Source organism: Eptesicus fuscus, chromosome 5 (assembly GCF_027574615.1).
Source record: "Eptesicus fuscus isolate TK198812 chromosome 5, DD_ASM_mEF_20220401, whole genome shotgun sequence".
Lineage (NCBI taxonomy): Eukaryota > Metazoa > Chordata > Mammalia > Chiroptera > Vespertilionidae > Eptesicus > Eptesicus fuscus.
Genome location: NC_072477.1, coordinates 104,229,286 through 104,249,537, shown reverse-complemented (window position 1 = coordinate 104,249,537; position 20,252 = coordinate 104,229,286). Strand labels below are relative to the sequence as shown.

General features: G+C 41.0%; 1 long non-coding RNA gene across 1 annotated transcript in view; it reads right to left on the bottom strand.

Annotated features, from left to right (window-relative positions):
• Window positions 1–6,986: 6,986 nt before the first annotated feature.
• LOC129149035 (uncharacterized) overlaps window positions 6,987–20,252 on the bottom strand; it is a 50,251-nt gene continuing 36,985 nt past the window's right edge. The window contains exon 3 of the long non-coding RNA XR_008556015.1: window positions 6,987–7,036. This is a non-coding gene — a long non-coding RNA (uncharacterized LOC129149035). The remainder of the gene's footprint in view (window positions 7,037–20,252) is intronic.

The window sequence follows — 20,252 nt, the reverse complement described above, 5'->3', positions numbered from 1 at the left end:
CCTTAGTACAAAAGCCAAGGTCCAAAAGTTCTGTGCCATTGGTTCATTCCAGTTTAGCCTGTCCCCATATGGCTAGCTTAGTCTGTTCCTGGTTGCACTCAGGCTGGTGCTGTGCCCAGGCCCATACTTGGTCCAAGTGGCTGCTAGGGCCCATGGTTGCTATAAAATGTGTGAATGAATGGGGAAAGCATGTGTTACAGAGAGAAAGAGAAAGAGCTGCTTCTTTGTTAGGCTGATTATATTATTTCTGGCTTAGGACAAACTATGCACTTCTTCAAACTTGCCAATCAATTCCCAAGTTTTCTCGGGCTTCTGATGGGTCCACACCCTAACCAATCTATTTCCTAGATATTCTGGGGTACTGTGTCCCTTGTCCAACCCAATCCTTTTCCTGGGGTAGACAAACAGGTCTCTATAGTTGCCATCTTGGCTTCTACTTGGCACACACCCAGCAGAAGATTTTTTTTGCTGTTTTTATTCCTCTCCCAGTATGCCAATATAGGAAGTTTGTGTCCTGAGGGCAGAGGATGCCCTGGATAGTGTGTGAACCTGTAAGTTCCTGGTGAAGTAGGCTTTCTATTTTATTAGGCTTAATAATATCCAATTTCCTTCGCTTCCTTCTTTTATTAATATTTAGCTATCTACACTAACAAAGTCAGCAAGGGGCTTCTAACCAAAGAAGAAGAAAAAATGGTCTAGAAAATAAATCCCTTGAGTAAGCCTCAAGAAAATTATAGATTTTTTATTTAAATCTTATCTCAGATATTGTCTTCACTCTAAGTGAATAACTTGCAGCAGTAGCTAGTTAAGGATTGATATTATATTATTAATGTTTATATTATTTTAACAAAGAGGTATATTTCTCTAGAGAAAGTCTGGTCAAGTAAGGTGCCTTTGCACACTCATCTCTATTATCTGAGTCTGATGGAAGATTCTCCACTGACCTGCACTACACCATCACAGGCACCACTCACACATAATGTACTCCATGTATGACACTACAGAAGAACAAAACACAAAAAATAAGAAGCATCTGAGGAAATTCAGGATTATCTTAGGCTGACACAAAGGTTTGGAAGCCCACACACTACCAGATAAAAAACAGGAAATCAATGTATTTCTTACCACTTTTAAGTAGCCTTTATATGTGTGAAAAACAGCAAGCTCATTTTCCTCTGAACACTGCAAAGGCCTTACTCTACTCTCTACTCTCTCCTGAGTAAGAAGTGAAGCAAGGGCCCATGGGAGTTCCTTGAAGTTGCCTTCAATAGCCACTTCTGAAAGACAGAAGTAATGATGGATCTAGTGTCTGGAGACTGTCAATATCTTTATTGTAGATATGGAGGTACATGCACATACATGTTGTGTTTTATGATTGTTAAAAAGGCAATTTTGCCTTAGCTGGTTTGGCTCAGTGGATAGAGTGTTGGCCTGCATACTGAAGGGTCCCAGGTTTAATTCCAGTCAAGAACATGTACTTTGGTTGCAGGCTCCTCCCCTGCCCGGGCCCTGGTTGGGATGCATGCAGGAGGCAACCAATCGATGTGTTTCTCTCACATCGATATTTCTCTGTGTCTTTTCCTTTCTCTTCCACTATATCTAAAAATCAATGGAAAAATATCCTGGGGTGAGGCAAAAAAAACCATAAAAAATAAAAAGGCGGTTTTATTTGTTGATAAGAGTCACAACCATTAATTCAATTAACAAATATTGAGTATCTATTAGGTGCAAGGCATGTGCTAAATACTAGGAAGAAAAAAAAATAAGTAAGAGAGAGTATCTGCCGCTTAGTCTAGGCTAGGCAACTATTTAAGAAAATAATCACAGTACAGAGTCAGTCAGCCAAAGGAAACATTGGGGCCGGTAGGATGGGAGTAAGGGAGAGAGTGTGAGTAAGTAAGGGAGTGAGAGGGGCATGTGTGGACGTGTGTGTGTGTGTGTGTGTGTGTGTGTGTGTGTGTGTGTGTGTGACAGTTATATCTCTCAGGAATTTCCTGGATGGGGAGCCCCTACTACCACCCAGGGTGCAAGGATCTAGCACAGAAATCATGCCATTTGAAGGGGAGAGCAGCCACGGCTAGAAGACCAGCCTCATCAACACCCAGACTGGTGTTGGACACCACCTTGAAATGCGCAGTGAGCTGCAGAGTGCATGCCACCTCAGCCAGAGTTGCACCACCTCAGCAGCAGATGTCAAGACCTCGCTGACCCATCCTGGGGCTCTCAGACCCTGCAGTGAGCCACAAGACCATGGGCCACAGGAACACACAGTGAGTCCCACTCCAGTGACCCTTGCCATGGGAGTCAGACTCTGAGCACATCCACAACAGCATGCACAACAGGTTGGGGGTGAGTCACATAGTCAGACAACCTGTGAGGATATTCCATCCATGAAAGGGACAAGAACATTCAAGACCTAACTATAACAAAAGAACACAAATAACTCTAGTAAGGGGGGTTCCTAGAACACCCAGCTCAGGAGATCTGAGAGACTGCAACACTGGGTCCCACGAAACACTCACTACATAGGACCACTCTACAAAAATCTGCATTGCATTTTCAAAAATACAATGGGACAGCACATATGGGGAGACAAAGAAACAAACCCCAAAGGAAAGAAAAGGAGGAATTGTCAGAAAAGGAGCTAAATGAAATGGCAGCAAGTAATTTGTCAGAGAAAGAATTCAGAGTAATGAATATAAAGATGCTCAAATGTCTGGATGACAAATACACGCAACTCATTGAGAATTATAAGGAGCTGAATGAGAACTTCACCAACATGAATAAGAATCAAGAGGAAATGAAGAAAGACATAGCTGCAATAAAGCACACTGGAAGGTTTCCTCAATAGACTTGAAGAAGCTGAGGACTGAATCAATGAGTTCAAAGGAAAGATACAAAAAACACCCAAGCAGGGCAGCAACTGGAAAAAAAAAAAAGAAAAAGGGTGGTGGCTTCTGCTTCAAACTTTCTTCCATTTTGTGTTACTTGGAAGGATGGGTCCCAGGTGCCTGGAAGGCAGTATTATCTGGATGCAAATTATAGATTAAGAAGACTCATTTTATGGAGGCAACCCAAGTGCCCATCAATGATAAAGAAGATGTGGTGCATATATACAATGAAATATTACTTGGTCCATCCATGCTGTTGCAAAGGGTAAAATTTCCTTCTTTTTTAAAAATATTTTTTATTGGTTTCAGAGAGGAAGGGAGAGGTAGAGATAGAAACATCAATGATGAGAGAGAATCTGATTGGTTGCTTCCTGCATGCCACACACTGGGGATTGAACCCACAACCCAGTCATGTCCCCTGTCTGGGAATCGAACCATGACTTCCTGATTCATAGGTCAACACCCAACCACTGAGCAATGCCAGCTGGGCTAAAATTTTCTTCGTTTTTATGGCTGAGTAGTATTCCATTGTGTAAATGTACCACAGCTTTTTTATGCTAAGTGAATTAAGCCAGTCAGAGAAAGACAAGTACCATATGATTTCACTCACACATGGAATCTAATGAACAAAATGAACTAATAAGCAAAATAGAGACACACTCATAGATAGCAGGTGGACAGCTATTGTGGGGGGGAGCCTCTCTGGGAGGGTGGATATATTAAGCAAATAAGAGAAAAACACTCATGGACATGGACAACAGTGTGGTGATTGAAATCAATTAGGGTTTAGGGTCATGTTAGGAGCTGATTGGTGGAGGTGAGGTAAAGGTAGTAAATCATTTATTCAACCCCAACTGGTGTTGCTAAGTGGTTAGAGTGTCAGCCCACCCACTGAAGAGTCTCGGGTTTTATTCCTGGTCAAGGGCACATACCTGGGTTGCAGGTTCAATCCCCCAATCTCGGGAGGCAACTGATTAAATGTGTCTCTCTCACATTAATATTTCTCTTTCTCTCCCCCTCCCTTCCACTCTCTCTAAAAGCAATGGAAAAGAAATATCTTCAGATAAGGATTAACAAAAAAATTTATAAATCACTTCCTCAGATATCAAGGACAGCTCTGAGGTTTGTCCCAGTGCCCCTCTGTCTGGTTCATGGGTAAGTAGCCAGGGGGTTATTCTACCTTAGGCCCCAGAAGCTGAATCATAACTGAGATGAAAAGGTTATCTTTAACTTTATAGAAATCCATATCTTGTACCCTTAGTCAAGGTGCAGTCATTGTTTCTGGCTGCCTCAGGAGGTTAATGGCTGAGGCTCAAAGATTATTCTGTGAAGAAACTGAATAGAGGCTGAGGTTACATATTAACCCTTTGCACTCGCTTGCTTTTTTCTCGATTCCTTTATTCTACTCAGGATTTAATTTTTTAAATACCCCAAATTTTACAAAGCGTGGCAGTAGAATAAAAAACTGGAGTTTCTTTTCATACAAACTTATTTATTTGGATTTTTTTATATTTCAAACTATCGATACATTCAAAGAGTAATTTTGAATTACTGCTACCGATGCTAACCGTGTCGAGTCACACTCGACATCCGAGTGCAAAAGGTTAAGTCAAAATCAAACATTAAATCAAGATCCTCATTTTCAGAATCAGTGCTCTTTCTTACTTCTCTGCCTCTTTTAAATGAGTAGGTATCATAAGGCAAGGGGAAAAAAGAAATATTAAACGTGATCTGTATCATCAAAGGGCTCCCTAACTGATTTGAGAATGCAAGACATCACATGGCTGTGAGTTATCAGCTGTGATATCACAGTATAGCACTGCATTGTAGCACTGTGATGCTATGTCAGAAGCAGTGAGTTTATGCTTTCAGTCTAGGAAAGCTCAGCTCCTATGTGCTCTCTAGAATGCCACGACAAGACAAAAGTGAAAGCACTGTTCTAGAAATTTGGGCCACACACTGAGTTCTTCTGCTATTATTGCCATCAAAAACTGACATTTTCAAAACAGAATAGCAATTCATCACAAAATTAAAACTAGAATCACCATATGATTCAGCTATCCCACTTCTCGGTATATATACAAAAGATTTGTTAGTAGGGTCTTGAAGAGATATTTTCACATTCATGTTCACTGTAGCAGAGACAGAGGCAGCTCAAGTGTCCAACTGAAGGATGAATAGCAGAATATATATAATGGAATGTCATTTAAGCTTAAAAAAAGAAAAAGAAAATTCTGACCCCAGTTGCAACATGAAATGAACCTGCAGAACATTATACTGAGTATAAGAGACCAGTCACAAAAGGATAAATACTGTTTGATTCCACTTATATAAGATACCTACAGTAGTCAAATTAATAGAGAAAAAAAAGTAGAATGATGGTTGCTAGTGGCTAGGGGTAGTTAGTGTTTAATGGGGACAAAGTTTCAGTTTTACAGAATAAAAAGAGTTCCAGGGTAGATAATAATGAAATTTGCACAAGAATGTGAATGTACTTAATGCCACTAAATTAATAGCCTTAAAAATAGTTAAGATAGTAATTTTATATTATGTGTATCCTATATAATAAAGAGGTAACATGCAAATTTACTATCACTCCAACACACAAGATGGCTGCCCCCATCTGATCAAAGATGGCCACCCCCATTGGACACAAGATGGCCGCCACAAGATGGCCGGCAGGGGAGGGCAGTTGTGGGTGATCAAGCCAGCAGGGGAGGGCAGTTGGGGGCAACCAGACCTCCAGGGAAGGGCAGTTGGGGGTGACCAGGCCTGCAGGGGAGGGCAGTTAGGGGGAAGCAGGCCAGCAGGGGAGGGCCATTGGGGGCGACCAAACCTGCAGGGGAGGGCAGTTGGGGGTTACCAGGCCTGCAGGGGAGGGCAGTTGGGGGCAACCAGGCCAGCAGGGGAGGGCAGTTAGGGGGAACCAGGCCTGCTGGGGTGGGCAGTTTGGGGCGACCAGGCTGGCAGGGGAGGGAAGTTAGGGGTGACTGGGATAGCAGGGGAGGGCAGTTAGGGGCAATCGGGCTGGCAGGGGAGCAGTTAGGCATTGATCAGGCTGGCAGGGGCGTGATCAGGCTGGCAGGCAGAAGCGGTTAGGGGCAATCAGGCAGGCAGGCAGGCGAGTGGTTGGGAGCCAGCAGTTCTGGATTGTGAGAGGGATGTCCGACTGCCCATTTAGGCCTGATCCCACCAGGCCTAAATGGGCAGTCAGACCACCCTCGAGGGGTCCCAGATTGGAAAGGGTGCAGGCTGGGCTGAGGGACACACTCCCCCCCCCCCCATGCATGAATTTTTGTGCACCGGGCCCCTAGTTTTATCATAATTTACATAACAATAAACAAATTTTTAAAATATTTTAAAAACTAACATTTTGTGAATAAGCATACTGACTTGGGTTTTCATTGGTAAAACTAGTGACTTTTAAATAGCATGACAAATATTAGAAATTCTCCTTTATTGGTGAAATTCAAGGTATTCAGAGTATGTGGATTCACTAAAAACTGTTTAGAAACATCTCATTCTTGCTTGAAGTGTGAAGAGACTAGCAGGTGTGACTGTACAGTTGCATCTAAGGGACATATGGGATCTGGCCTGCTCAGTGCAAGGCTTTCTTTGACAGATCCTTTGTGGTTGGAACTTCTGAAAGTCCCAGAGATGCGTTTTCACTGAGTTGTAGAACAGGTTTATGAACTGTTCTATATTTGGGATAAACATTAGACTACTATATATCTGTATAGAAACAGTTCAATTCTAACCTGATAGCAAGTGTGTGAGGAGTAGTCATCCTTTACCACCCCCCATGTCTAGGTGGCCCCTTACCAAAAGTACACTAAAACCTATGCAGAGGGGCACATTTGCTGTAATGCTAATGGCACGTCAGCTTCAAGGCCCCTCACCTGTATGGGCCTCTTCTCAGGCTCTGAATATTACTTGCTAGTCATACTGTTGTAGTTTTTATCTTAAAAGCACCCCCAAATTAAATACACCCCAAGCCCAATAATACTTGGCCAGGCCTATGTCTTGAGAATGATTAGTTGACTTAGGTCCATTCCAATTCAGGCTAACTAGAGGTAGCACTCTGGTGCTGTCTCTTCTTCTCTCTTTCTTCTTTGGACTCCAAGGGCCATTTCTCTTTCCGCAACCTATGAGGAGATAAGGGGCAAAGTGTGACCTAAGTTCCAGGCAAAATCCTCTGTGTCAGGTTTGTGGAACTAGATGGGCCCTCTAGGAATAGTTAAGATGTGGCTAGGAAAAAGGATAAAGGACCCAAAAGAGGAGCATTGGAAAACGATGGAAGCCCTTGGCACAGAGACAGGGAGCATGAACTCAAAGGAAAAACTGTCTTTAGGCATGGAAACTGCAGTCAGCTGTGAACAGCTGACATAGGGGTCTAAGGGAAGCCTGACTATGATGAAAATAAATTTAACCAGTGGAGAGTTGCCCTGTGAGCTAGATATGGTAGTACCACTGTCACCTGTAGGTTAAATGGTAAGAATGCTGGAGAGCAGCATCACCGGGCAGGGTAAAGATATCAGAGCACTAGCAGAAAGGCAGGCTTTGGAATGGGCTCCGACTCCAAGTCCCTGTTCCATTGTTTAGTCTCTGTGCTGTCTGGCAAATCAGTCAGCATTTTAGAGTTTCAACTCCCTCTTCTGAAAGTGGAAGAAATATAATTACTTTTTAGAATTGTTTTATGTCTCAAGTGGAAATGAACCATGTGAGCTGCCTACATGAAGCTGCTACTGGATAAATGTGGGTAATTACTACCCAGGTGGCCTGGAATGCTCCACTTTCTGGAAACTGCACCACAGATACTGGTTAGGGTGGGATCATGATGGCAAAAAGTTTGCTTTTCTGTCCACAGTTGAGTCACACAACCTTTCCATTAGGAGTTATTTCACTGTGTCACAAACCCAGAAATTTGTTATGGTGCTGAAAAAACTGCATAAAGTACTTTTAGGTGCAAAGTAGACCTCTATGTTTCTATTATTAAATTGCCATCCTTGGAGTTTGGGACCAATTGTGTGCTTTTTTTTTTCATCATCCATTATGTGTGTCCAAGCTTTTATAAGCCAGGACCTGCCCAATCCTCCTGACTATCATCACTGAAACCCTATTTCTGAGTAAGTGTGGATTTTAGGCTAGAACTTCCTCATGCACTAACCCTTTACTGTTCCATGTGTGTGCTTGGCCACCTGAGATTCCACACACTGTTGTCTGGAGCCAGGTTATGATCACCTAAGATCAGGAAGCAACAATCCAGAAAGGACCTCTAACCTCCAAGGATACTGGCAAGAGTCCCCTATTCCTAAAACCAATATATTTCCTTTATTTACTGTCCTTCCAAAGATATAAAAAGGGGAGCATAGGTTGTGGGGTTACACTGGCCTGGTTTCAATCCCCAGCTGCACTCTTTAAAGCTATGTGATTTTGGTCAAACCACTTAAACTATCTGAGCCCCATTTACCTTATTCGTAAAATGAAGAGAATGGGTTCTGGTAGGGATTAAATAATCCACCATATGCCTAAGAAATACAAGTTATCTAGTAGTACCATATCCATGCTTGATTTTATTATCAAGAATGTTCTATCCTCATCCACAATGGGTGCCAGACTTCTCAGTTCCTTTTAGTACTACCCTCACAAGCAAATCACCACTGGATAGAATTGTGAAACTGCAATGAATAGGGGGTGGGTTAGGGACAACCAGTAAACCATGCACTGTGAATAGGCAAAAGGGAGGGGAGAACTGGCATGGTGAGGAGGGAGTAGGAGCACAGGCAGGATGATGAGAGAAGCAGATGGTGCCTACTTCACCCTTTTATCTAAGACTAGAGGCCCAGTGCACGAATCCATGCACCAGTGGGGTCCCTCAGCCTGGCCTGCGGGATCAGGCCAAAACCGGCTCTCTGACATCCCCCGAGGGGTCCTGGTTTGCGAGAAGGTGCAAGACAGGCCAAGGGACCTCACCAGTACACAATCAGGGCCAGGGAGGGACACAGGAGGTTGGCCAGCTGGGGAGGGGCCGCAGGAGGGCTCCAGAGCATATCCAGCCCATCTCACTCAGTCTCAATCAGCCAGAACCCAGCAGCAAGCTAACCTACCAGTCGGAGCATCTGCCCCCTGGTGGTCAGTGCACGTCATAGCGAGCTGTTGAGTGTCCTTAGCATATCATTAGCATATTATGCTTTGATTGGTTGAACGAATGACCAAATGGCCGGACACTTAGCATATTAGGCTTTTCTTATATAGGATTGGTTAAGTCACTCTGCAGCCACACTGTTCATCAAATCCTGCTGGCACAGCATGGGAAAAAATATCAAGTATTTCAACTGTAGCTTGACAATAGCTTCACAACTAGCAAAACTGTCTTCATAACACAGTGCATGTAAAAAGAACCATTTTCTATTTTTCTCCTCTGCAAAACTGTATCGTGTGCTATTTAACAACTTCAGGCAGTGCAGCAGTGTGCTGATCTCTGACAGGGCTGCCTTCCCTGGAGCAGCACAGTTAGGTTCTTTTTCTCCATTTAGTACCCAAATCCCCATTCCAAACTCAAGTAAAAAACCTATATGGATCAGAGGCAGCAACAAAATATGGATCCACTGGTTCACTTTTCATATACCTTTAACTTCAAGGCTATCCTCTTTTCTCTCTGGTACTTTTCTGAAATAATTTGAAAACATATTCCTTTGCCTTTGCCTTTCCCAGGGTCAGACCTCTGCCAGCATCTGTGGAGAGCATTCATATTGAGGAGAAAGGGGATGTGTAACACTTTTCCTCTCTTGCCTTTTTCTTTCTTTCTGTTTAGGCCAGAGAGACATTGCAAGAGAGCAGAGATGTTCTTTTTTTTCCTACTTCACCCATTGAATATTCATCAGGTGATGGATTCTACCTCAACAATCAGCCAAGGGAATAAAAATAGTTTGCAGCCAGCTCTCTGCCACAGATAGAGCTCCCAACCATTGTAAGGTGGAGTTTCTCCTACAAGCAGCTGTGATTTCCCCAGATATAGCCTTGTGCTCAGAGCAGATGCCTGTCAAACCACCCCCAGTAAGTGGCAAGAGTGATCTCACTTCCTTTCCCTAAAGGTAACTGTCCTCATTACTCTCATTACTGAGCTGAGTGAACCTTGGGTGCATAATAGAATTTTCTTTAAAATATTCATCATCTGACAGCTGATATTTTCAGACATATTTTTTGAAAACTACATTGGAAGAGGAAGGCTGAGCAGCAGTATTCAATTAACTTAGTATTTTGTTCACCTTCTGAAACTACTTTTCAAGTCAAATTCATTAAAAATTCATGATACTGTGTAACATGTGACTTTCCTGCGAGCTTTCTGAGCAGGACAGAGGTGGCTGCTAAGGCACTAGCTGGCCCCTGCATGCACAATAGAATCTGGAGGACCTGGTACTTCTCCTACCAGGAATAAATGGAAACTCTCCCCACTGTGCTCTGTCTATTTAAATGCATCACTTTGTGCAAGAGGAATATATCCCCCTCTCCATGTGCTTTATGGGTTTTCCAAGTGGGCTGGTCGGCTTTTTCATGGTTTCCAGAAAAAGATGAAGCCACAGGTACATAAGAACACACTTGAAGCATGGCACGTGGGAAGGTTGGAAACAGACACAATTGGAACCACATGCAACTGGGGGGGGACCAGGCCTGCAGGGGAAGGCAGGGAAAGGCAGTTGTGTCCAGAGATGCTGATAGGCAGGCAGGCAGTGTCACCACTTATTTCTCTACACCTCAGTTTCCCCATATGTAAAAATACACACAGAGTTACAGTGCAAAGATTGGGAACAGCACAGAGAACATGCACTGAACAGTTTGTGACACATCACTGATGCTAAACAAAAGGCCTCCCCATAATGGCAGAAGTAATACTCAGTGGCTTCTAGACCACACACATTCCATTGGGTCACCATTGGCTGCCAACTTGTCTGCCTCCCTAAAAAAGTGCAAGCTCCTTAAGTCCAGGGCATGTATCTTATTGACTTCTAGTCTCAGTGCTCAACATTGTCTGGTACATAAAAGGGACTCAATGAAATTCTTATGAGATAATTATAATTGCATGTAATTATTATTATTCTCTTATAATTATTCATTAATTCATAGAATAATTATAATTATCAAAAATATACATTATAATTATTCATTATTAATCCATTAATTATTATAACTTTTGAATAGATAAGAATTATAAAGAAAGTACGAACTAGTCATTACCAATGTCATTAATAACTTTTTAAAAATATTTTAACAGGAAACTGACCAAACTAAGTTGCTGTTCTAATTACTATTGCTGCCAGGTCCTAGGCAAGCAGAAATTTCACTTCAGAAGAGAACAACTGAAAACAAAAACTGGCCCTTTGGACATGGTCTAAAAATGAGCTTGATAATTGCATCCTAGTTGCTAATGGACATTTGCCCATAGCGCCTAAACCATCCCATAATTTGAAAGTTTTCAGTTAGTCATTTTTCAGTTTGCTGAGGTTTGGTTTTGCGTCTGCACTCAAACATTCAGAATCTTGTTTAATCTGATCCAAGCCATTCTGGTTTAGAAACCGTCCTTGAAATTCAGATAGCCTGGGTTTTTATGCAATATTTCCAGTATTTCTGCTTTCAAAACAAGTTGCTGGACTAAATAAGCCCTACTGTGGTTTTCTAGAACTTTCCCAGTTCACCCTGGAAGTTTTGGGTTTCTTCAAAGAATTGTGAGATACAACCAAGAAAAACAAAAATAATACTATTTTACATTTGTCTAACATTTGATGGTCTATGTGTAGCTAATGTTTACTCAGCACATTGTGCTTCACACATAATATCTGTTGCATCTTCCAAACAATTCTGTGTAAAAAGGATTTTCTTTTCACCGAGGATCCTTTATACAAGGATATAAGTGCCAAGCTCAGGTTCTTGGTGTGTGTTTAGGACAACTTTTATTGTTACCAGAGGCTTTTATCATCAGTACATGGTTGGTTCTGAGTGCAATACCTTCTTCAGACTGCATAGGAAGCTCAGGATGCAGACATCATCAAGAGAAATATAGGTGAAACGTAACAATCCTATATAATAAAGAGCTAATATGCTAATTAGACCAGATGGTGGAACAACCTTCGGGAATGACCAGTAGGCAGGGGGCGGGGCTGCGATGCAGCCAAGGCCTTGAGGGCTGAGTCAACCGGGACCACAAGGGCCGAGCCCCTTGCACATATTTCGTGCATTAGGCCTCTAGTATTCACAGAATAGATGTGCCAGAAGGGGAAAAAAGTGAGCAAGAGATAAAGAATCTGTTTGAAGAAGTAATGGCAGAAAAATTCCATAACCTGGTGAAGGAAAAAGTAACACAAGTTCAGGAGACACAGAGAGTCCCAATCAAGAAGAAATCAAACAGGCACATGCCCAGACACATCATAATTAATATGCCAAAAATTAAAAATGGAGAGAGAACCTTAAAGGAAGCAAGAGAAAAGAATTTGTTACCTACAAAGGAGCTCCCATAAAGCTGTCAACTGTATTCTCATCAGAAACTCCACATGCCAGAAAAAAATGACAGGAAGTAATCAATGTAATGAACGGCAAGTGTCTGAAACCAATATTACTATATCCAGCAAGGCTACCATTCAAAGTAGATGGTGAAATAAAGAGCTTCCTATTCAAAAAATAAAAATAAAAAGACTAGACAAATTTATCACCACCAAGCCTGCATTGCAAGAAATGCTAAAGGGATAGCTGCAATGAGAAGAAGAAATAGAGAGAGAAACCTAGGCACAGATAATTAAAATGGCAATAAATAAGTACCTATCAATAATAAATTTAAATGAAAATAGATTAAATGCTCCAATCAAAAGTCATAGGGTAGCTGAATGGATACAAAAACAGAACTCAACTATATACTGTCTACAAGAGAGGCATCTAAGAACAAAAATCTCACACAGGATGAAAGTGAAGGGATGAAATAAAATTTTCTATGCAAATGGAAATGAAAAAAAGCTGGGGTACCAATATTCATATCTGACAAAATAATCTTCAAAGTAAAGGTCATTAAAAACAACAACAACAGCAACAAAGTATCAGCCATAGCAAGAGATAATGAAGACCAATTCATAACACTAAAAGGATCAATACAACAAACGTATATAACCCTGATAAACATACATGAGCCAAATATAGGACCATCCAAATATGTTAAAAAAAACTGATGTTGAATTTTAAGGGAGAGGTTGAGAACAATACAATCATAGTAGGAAACCTTGCCACCACACTGACATCACTGTATAGATATTCTAGACAAATAAGTCAACAATGAAAAATTGATCCTAAATGACACACTAGATCAGATGGAATTAATTGATATTTTCAGAATATTTCACCCCAAAGCTACAGAATACACATTGTTCTCAAGTGTACATATGACATTTTCAAAGATAGACCATATGATAGGACACAAACTAAGGCTCTAGAAGTTCAAGAAGATTGAAATCATATCAAGCATCTTCTCAGGTCACAATGGCATGAAATTAGAAATAAATTATTTAACTTATAGAGTTAATGAGTTTAATATTAATTTTTCTTGTTTTTTGGAGTAGGCTTGTAATGCTATGAACTTCCCTCTCAAGACTGCCTCCACTGTGCTCCAGAGATTTGGGGTTGTTTTGTGTTCAATATAAACACTCAAAAACATTCAAATACATGGAGGCTAAATAGCATGCTATTAAACAATGAATGGGTTACCAAAGAGATAAAATAAGAAATAAAAAAAAATCCTGGAAAAAAATTAAAATGAACACATAACAACCCCAAATCTATGGGACAGAGCAAAAGCAGTCCTAAGAGGGAAGTTCATAGCATGACAGGCTTATCACAAATAATAATAATAATAATAATAATAATAATAATAATAAACTATTTAACCCTACAATTTAAAGAATTAGGAAAAAAAGAGAATCTCAGAGTAAATAGAAGGAAGGAAATAATAAAGACTAGAGAATAAATAAATGACATGGAGACTAAAAATAACAACATGAAAGGTCAATACAACCAAGAGTTGGTTCTTTGAAAAGATAAATAAGATTGATAAACCATTAACCAGACTCAGCAAGAAATAGAAACAACAGTAGGGGAGGGCCATTTGGGGGCGACCAAGCCTGCAGGGGAGGACCCAAATAAATAACTATCCACTGAGCCAAACCGGTTTCGGCCCGAGGGGGGGGTTCTGGATTAAAAATTTGGTCTATATTGTAATCGCTTTTGTTTTTTTTTAATAAAAGGAAATTCATTTCTTAGATCATCGTTGAATTTGCATCCTCTTTTCTTACTCATTATGTTAAAAATCTAAAAAAAAATAATTTAAAATTATATTATAAATTATTATATACATATTGCTTAAAAACACAGTAAGTAGGTACATAATTACATGAACATATTTTATTGTTAGTTTATAAATTAAATTAATTTGATTGTTATAAAGTAACTATATTTTAAAAATTATTTTAATCCTATATTTCTTTCTAAATAATAACAATACTAACTTGTATTATTTTTCCTCTGAATTTGCCGTAACGTAAGTTGTAAGTGTCACTTTCAAGGCCGGCGCTAGACGTTTTGCCGCCACTATAAAATATAAATAATACGAGTACTGTCTGCTAAATTCAAGAAAATTTATGTATTTATGAAATAAATAAATAAATTGCTTACCTAAATTATCTGAATAGCTGATTTGTAATGACATCACTTGTTTAACTAGCTTACTAGCACGCAGTACGATGTGTATCGTCTGAGAGACAGTTACAAAATGTTTTCATCGTTGCCAATCCCAAAAAATGCCATTGTTCATTAAGTCCAAACAATGGTGGTCGAATTCTAACAACTGATCAACAATGCGAACTTTGATAAGCAGTTCTCGATAATCAGTTCTCAACAATTATTTGTTATTATTAAAGTTTAACATTATAAAATTAACAAAAATAATATAAAACTCATATCCTGGCTAAATAGCTACATGGCCGCTGAAAACCGTATATTCCCTTCCCGTTCTCCTGCCGGTCCCTAGCTTGTCGTGCATTCTTTCCAAAAATCGGGACTTTTTTAAAATGCTGCGGGACGCATGACAAATTGTTAAAAATCGGGACTGTCCCGCCAAAAGCGGGACGTCTGGTAACCTTAGCCTACATCAAAATAAAAAGCTTCTGTATAGCAAAAGAAACCATAAACAAAACAACAAGAAAGCCCACTGCATGGGAGAACATATTTGCCAATGTTATATCTGATAGGGGCCTAATCTCCAAAATTTATAGGGAACTCATATGTCTGAACAAAAAGAAGATAAACAATCCAATAAAAAAAATGGGCAAAGGACTTAAATAGACATCTTTTGAAAGTGGACATACAGAAGGCCAAGAGACATATGAAAACATCCTCTAAGTCACTATTTTTATCTTTTTAATTAATTTTACTTTGTTGTTAACAAACTAAGACACAACACACACATTAGCTTAGTTCTACAGAGGGTCATGATCATCAATATCATTGTTTTCTATAGCCACATCCTGCTTCACTGGAAAGTCTTCAGGGGTCATAACATGCACAGGGCTGTCATCTCCTATGGTTAGAATGTCCTCTTCTGGAATGCCTCCTAAATGACTTGCCTGAGCTTCTTTTTGAGGATGTATCACTCTTCAGAAATATGTCCATGGTGGTTTGCTTGATTTGTTTCTTTTTTTCATTATAGATTTCCTTGTAAGTAGATAATGCACCATAAAGATTCTGCTCTATCATGAAAATCTTTCAGTGTTGTAGTCCATGTTTTCAAATATTTTAAGGGGCTAGCGGAGGTCTACAAAGCTTCTGCTAAGCCTGTGGTCAGCAAACTGCGGCTCACGAGCCACATGCAGCTCTTTGGCCCCTTGAGTGTGGCTCTTCCACAAAATACCATGGCCTGGGCGAGTCTATTTTGAAGAAGTGGCGTTAGAAGTTTAAGTTTAAAAAATTTGTCTCTCAAAAGAAATTTCAATCATTGTACTGTTGATATTTGGCTCTGTTGACTAATGAGTATGCCGACCACTGTGCTAAGCCATTCACTGTGAATTTTCTTGGGAATTCTTATTTTCCTGCAGTTTCATTTTTATTGTCTCTTCTTTAGCTATGCACTCCTCTTCTAGTTCCAAAATTTCATCTTTAATTAATTCCTCAGAACCACCTCTAGGAGCTCCTCAATGTCATTCTCATCTACATCTGGTTAAAGTTGTTTGCCATCTCAATAACCTTCTTGTTGATTTTTATAACCTCTCATATTTGGCAATTATTTCAAGGTCATAAGCAAATCTCTTGAGAGTCTTCTTCCAGATGTCATTCATACATTTCTTGGTGGCATTACTCCAAACCCAAGCAAGGTTCTTGATGAATTTCCAGAATTGCAATTGTGTCTTTCTCAGTTGCAGTAATAGTCTGGACATAGTTCCTGCACAGATAGTAGGCCTTAAAAGCTGTTCGAACTCCTTGATTAGATTAAAGAGGTGATGTTTGGAAGGGGAAGAAACACTTTGATATTGGAATGAAGATCACCAATAAAAGGAGGATGTCTAGGAAAATTATCAATAGTAAGCAAAATCTTGAAAGGAGTATTATTCTTCAAAGAGTACTTCTCCATTTTGCTGGTCTAGCAATTGAGGAGAGCATTTTGGAAGAGAAGCTGGGTCATTCTTGATTTCTTATTGCTGGTGTAGTACACTGCAGTGTGTGCTTATTAATGTGCTTGAAGGGCCTAGGGTCATAAAGGGTTTCAATTTATAGACTACAACATTGTCTCCAAGTAAGACTGTTATTTTGTCCCCAACAGACTTGGAACATGGCTTTGACTTGGCCTCCTTCTGAACAAAAGTTTTTTCAGGCCTCCATTTCCAGAATAGAGAGGTTTCATCCATATTGAATATTTGTTCTGGCAAGTAATTTTCATTCACAATCAGCTTATCTTGAGACTCCAAACATTCTTCATCTGCCTTTACATCAGTACTCATAGACTCACTACTTACTTTCATATATATATATATACATATATATAAAGAGGTAATATGCAAATTGTCTGGGATGCCGTAACGTCATCATTGCTCAGGAGGAGGCTGCGCACGCAGGTGGGCAGGAGGGGACTGCGGGCGTGGTGAGGCAAGCCATGGATGGCGAGGAGGCCTGGAGAGAGCAGGGCCTGCCAGCCACCGTGCCGGCAGTCCTGCCTCTGTGCATGAGCTACAGAGGAAAAACCTTTTCTGACCGCTCATTGGCTAAGCTCCTGGTATGCCACTAATAGTGTTCTTGGTAACTAGGGTAATAAGAATCCAAGAAGGTGATCTAGGGTTTTTCCACCACACTCCTAGAGGAAAAAATGAAGGTCCACTGCTGGAAGGGCTAAGAAATGTCATATCTTGTCCTAGCTGGTTTGGCTCAGTGGATAGAGCCTCAGCCTGTGGACTGCAGAATCTGGGTTTGATTCTGGTAAAGGGCATGTGACCTAGGTTGCAGTCTCCTCCTTGCCTGGGGCCCAGGTCAGGGCTCATGCAGGAAGCAACCAGTCAAAGTGTCTCTCTAACATTGAGGTTTCTCTTTGTCTTTCCCTCTCTCTTCCACACTCTAAAAATCAATGGAAAAATATTCTCTGGTGAGGATAAGTAAAAAGAAAGAAAGAAAGACATGGCATAACCTATGAAAGAGACATCTTGAAGATGCCTAAAGAAAGTTTGTCATTTTTTCGTGGTGAAGGGATTGAACTCTATGTTGATGAAAACACCTTGGCAGCTGCAGTGGCCGGCAGTGGCAGCAGCACCGGAGTGATGGGACGGCGCCTTCCCCTGATCAGCCCAGTTGCCTCCTGCAGAGGAAGGCCAGACTGCGGCTTAGGCCCGCTCCTCAGGGGGAGCGGGCCTAAGCCATCAGTAGGACATCCCCTGAGGGCTCCTAGACTGTGAGAGGGGGCAGGCTGGGCTGAGGGACCTCCCCCCACCAGTGCAGGAATTTTCATGCACTGGGCCTCTAGTTATATAATAAATAACAATTCTTGAATTATTTAAACCACCCAGAACTAGCACTAAATTGAACATTGGAGTTAGGCCAAGTCTTTTCTTTTGATGTTGCAAACAAAGTTTTAGCTTTGTCTGTGATGATGATGGTGCCTAGCCTTCAATCCAGGTCATTAGAAGTTTCTCCATGTATGATATAGGCCCTTCTTGAAATTTTGTTAGTAACATTGCCTTTAATAAAGCAGATCCTTTAACACCTTCCACCATTTTGCTCTTGCACTACAAGATTGTAGCTATGGTGGAACGGTAGATGCCTGACTGTTGATCAATAACTATCACTGATTTTTTTTTTTACCTTCATAATCATTAATCACTTTTAATTTTGTTTCCAGGTCAATCATGTGATGTAGTCACTTACTGGTGACATTAGTCAGTGGATATTGCTTTTAAGGGATCATGATGAACAAAATAACCTGAGATTAAATCAAGTATAACAGAAAATGATGCAATCAGGAAATGTGGTATGTCTCTAATCTTTGCCATTTTAATTAGTCTTTGTGTGCCTTTTTGGCTTCATCTTATTTGGAACTCTTTGTGCTTCCTGGGCTTGTGTGCCTTTTTGCTTCATGAGGTTAGGGAAGTTTTCAGTCATTATTTCTTCAACTAGGTTCTCAGTCCCTTGCTCTCTCTCCTGTCCTTCTGGTACCTGTATGATGTAAATGTTATTACTCTTGATTTTTTACTAGTGGTCTCTTAAAGTGTCCTAACTTAAAAATTTTCTTTCCTGCTCTATTAGGTATTTTCTGCTACCTTGTCTTCCAAATTGCCAATTCGACCCTCTGCTTCACCGACTTCACTGTTGATTTCTTCTTATGTATTCCTCATTTCAATTATTGTATTCTTCATTTAAAAAACATTTTCTATCTCCATTTTTATATTCTCTATCTCTTTGTTAAAATTATCATTGAGTTAATCTACTCCTTGCCTATGCTCATTGTGCAGCTTTCTAATAAGTGTTTTTAATTCTCCATGTAGTAGATTGTTTCTCTCCATTTTTCTTGAGTTTTGTTCTGTTCTTTCATTTGGGATATACTTCTTTTTCTCCTCATATTGACCTATTTCCTGTGTTTGTTTCTGTGTATTAGGTAGATATGCTGTGTCTCCTAGTCTGGGCAGAATGGCCTTATGTAGTAGGTGTCCTGTGGGGCCCAGTTGTGCTGCCTTTCTGGTCATCTGATCTGGATGCTCCAGGTGTCACTTGTGTGAGTTGTTTGTCCTGTTGTTGTAGTTGAGACTTGAGTGCTGTTGGAACATGAGTGGGAGGGATTGATCTCACAGAACAGGAATTGATTAGCAGGTCTCTGGTGCCTGCCGAGTTTGCCCTTTGGGTGCGTCATTTGTGGAGGTGGTTGGGCAGTGGTCTGGTGTAGTCTTAAGCTAGCCACTGGGTGTGTTGGTTCTGGAGCCTCTTGGGAGGAGCTCTGGTGCATGCTAAGTTTAGCTGCTGCCTTTGCTCAGCCCAGAGCCACCTGATAGTAGCTATAAAGCAATCTGAAGATGGTTGCCACCTGTGCTGGGTTTGGAGCAGCTAAGGTTTGATCTGAGGCTGGCTTCCACTAGCTCTGGGCTTGGGGTCACTTAGGTTTGGGGCATGCCAAGGCCAACTGCTACTTGTTTGAAGTTTTTAAACCTTTGAGAAATTTTAGGAAGGTCTGCAGCATGAACTGAGACAGGTTGGTAGTGTGGAAAAGACACTGGAAGATGTTTGGGCCTGCCACTCAAATTGGGTGAGGTGGGGTCTTAGAGAATCACCAGGGTAGGTGAATAGTGTTATTCAAGTTAATGGAGAGCTCAGATTTGGTGATGGCCTGTGACTTCCAGTTGGATGGGGACAGGCTCAACAAAGGAAAAATGGCATGTTCCAGCATTTCTGTACTTGGAGTGAACTGCCCTACAGCCCTTGCCCCAAAGCTCTTGTCCCTAGTGCTTTTAAAGCTGCTGCTACAGCACTGGAGCTTAGAGCTGGTGAATTTGTGAGCATGTATGTTCCTGATGCCTTTGGAGCTGCCATCCAGTACTAAAGCCCAGAGTGAGTGAATCTGAGTCTCACTCAGCTACAATCCCTGCTGGTTTTCACAGCAAAAAATTATGGAGATGTTTCTTCCCAGCACAGGAACCCTGGGCAGAGGAGCCCCAGGGTGGGACCTCCACAGCTGAGATATTCCTCCTGATTTAACCACAACATGTGGCCATGGAACTAGCCCATTCTGTGTCTCTGCCCCTCCTACTAGCCTCAACCTGACTCTTATTTATATCCTTAGTTGTAGGACCTCTGTTCAGCTAG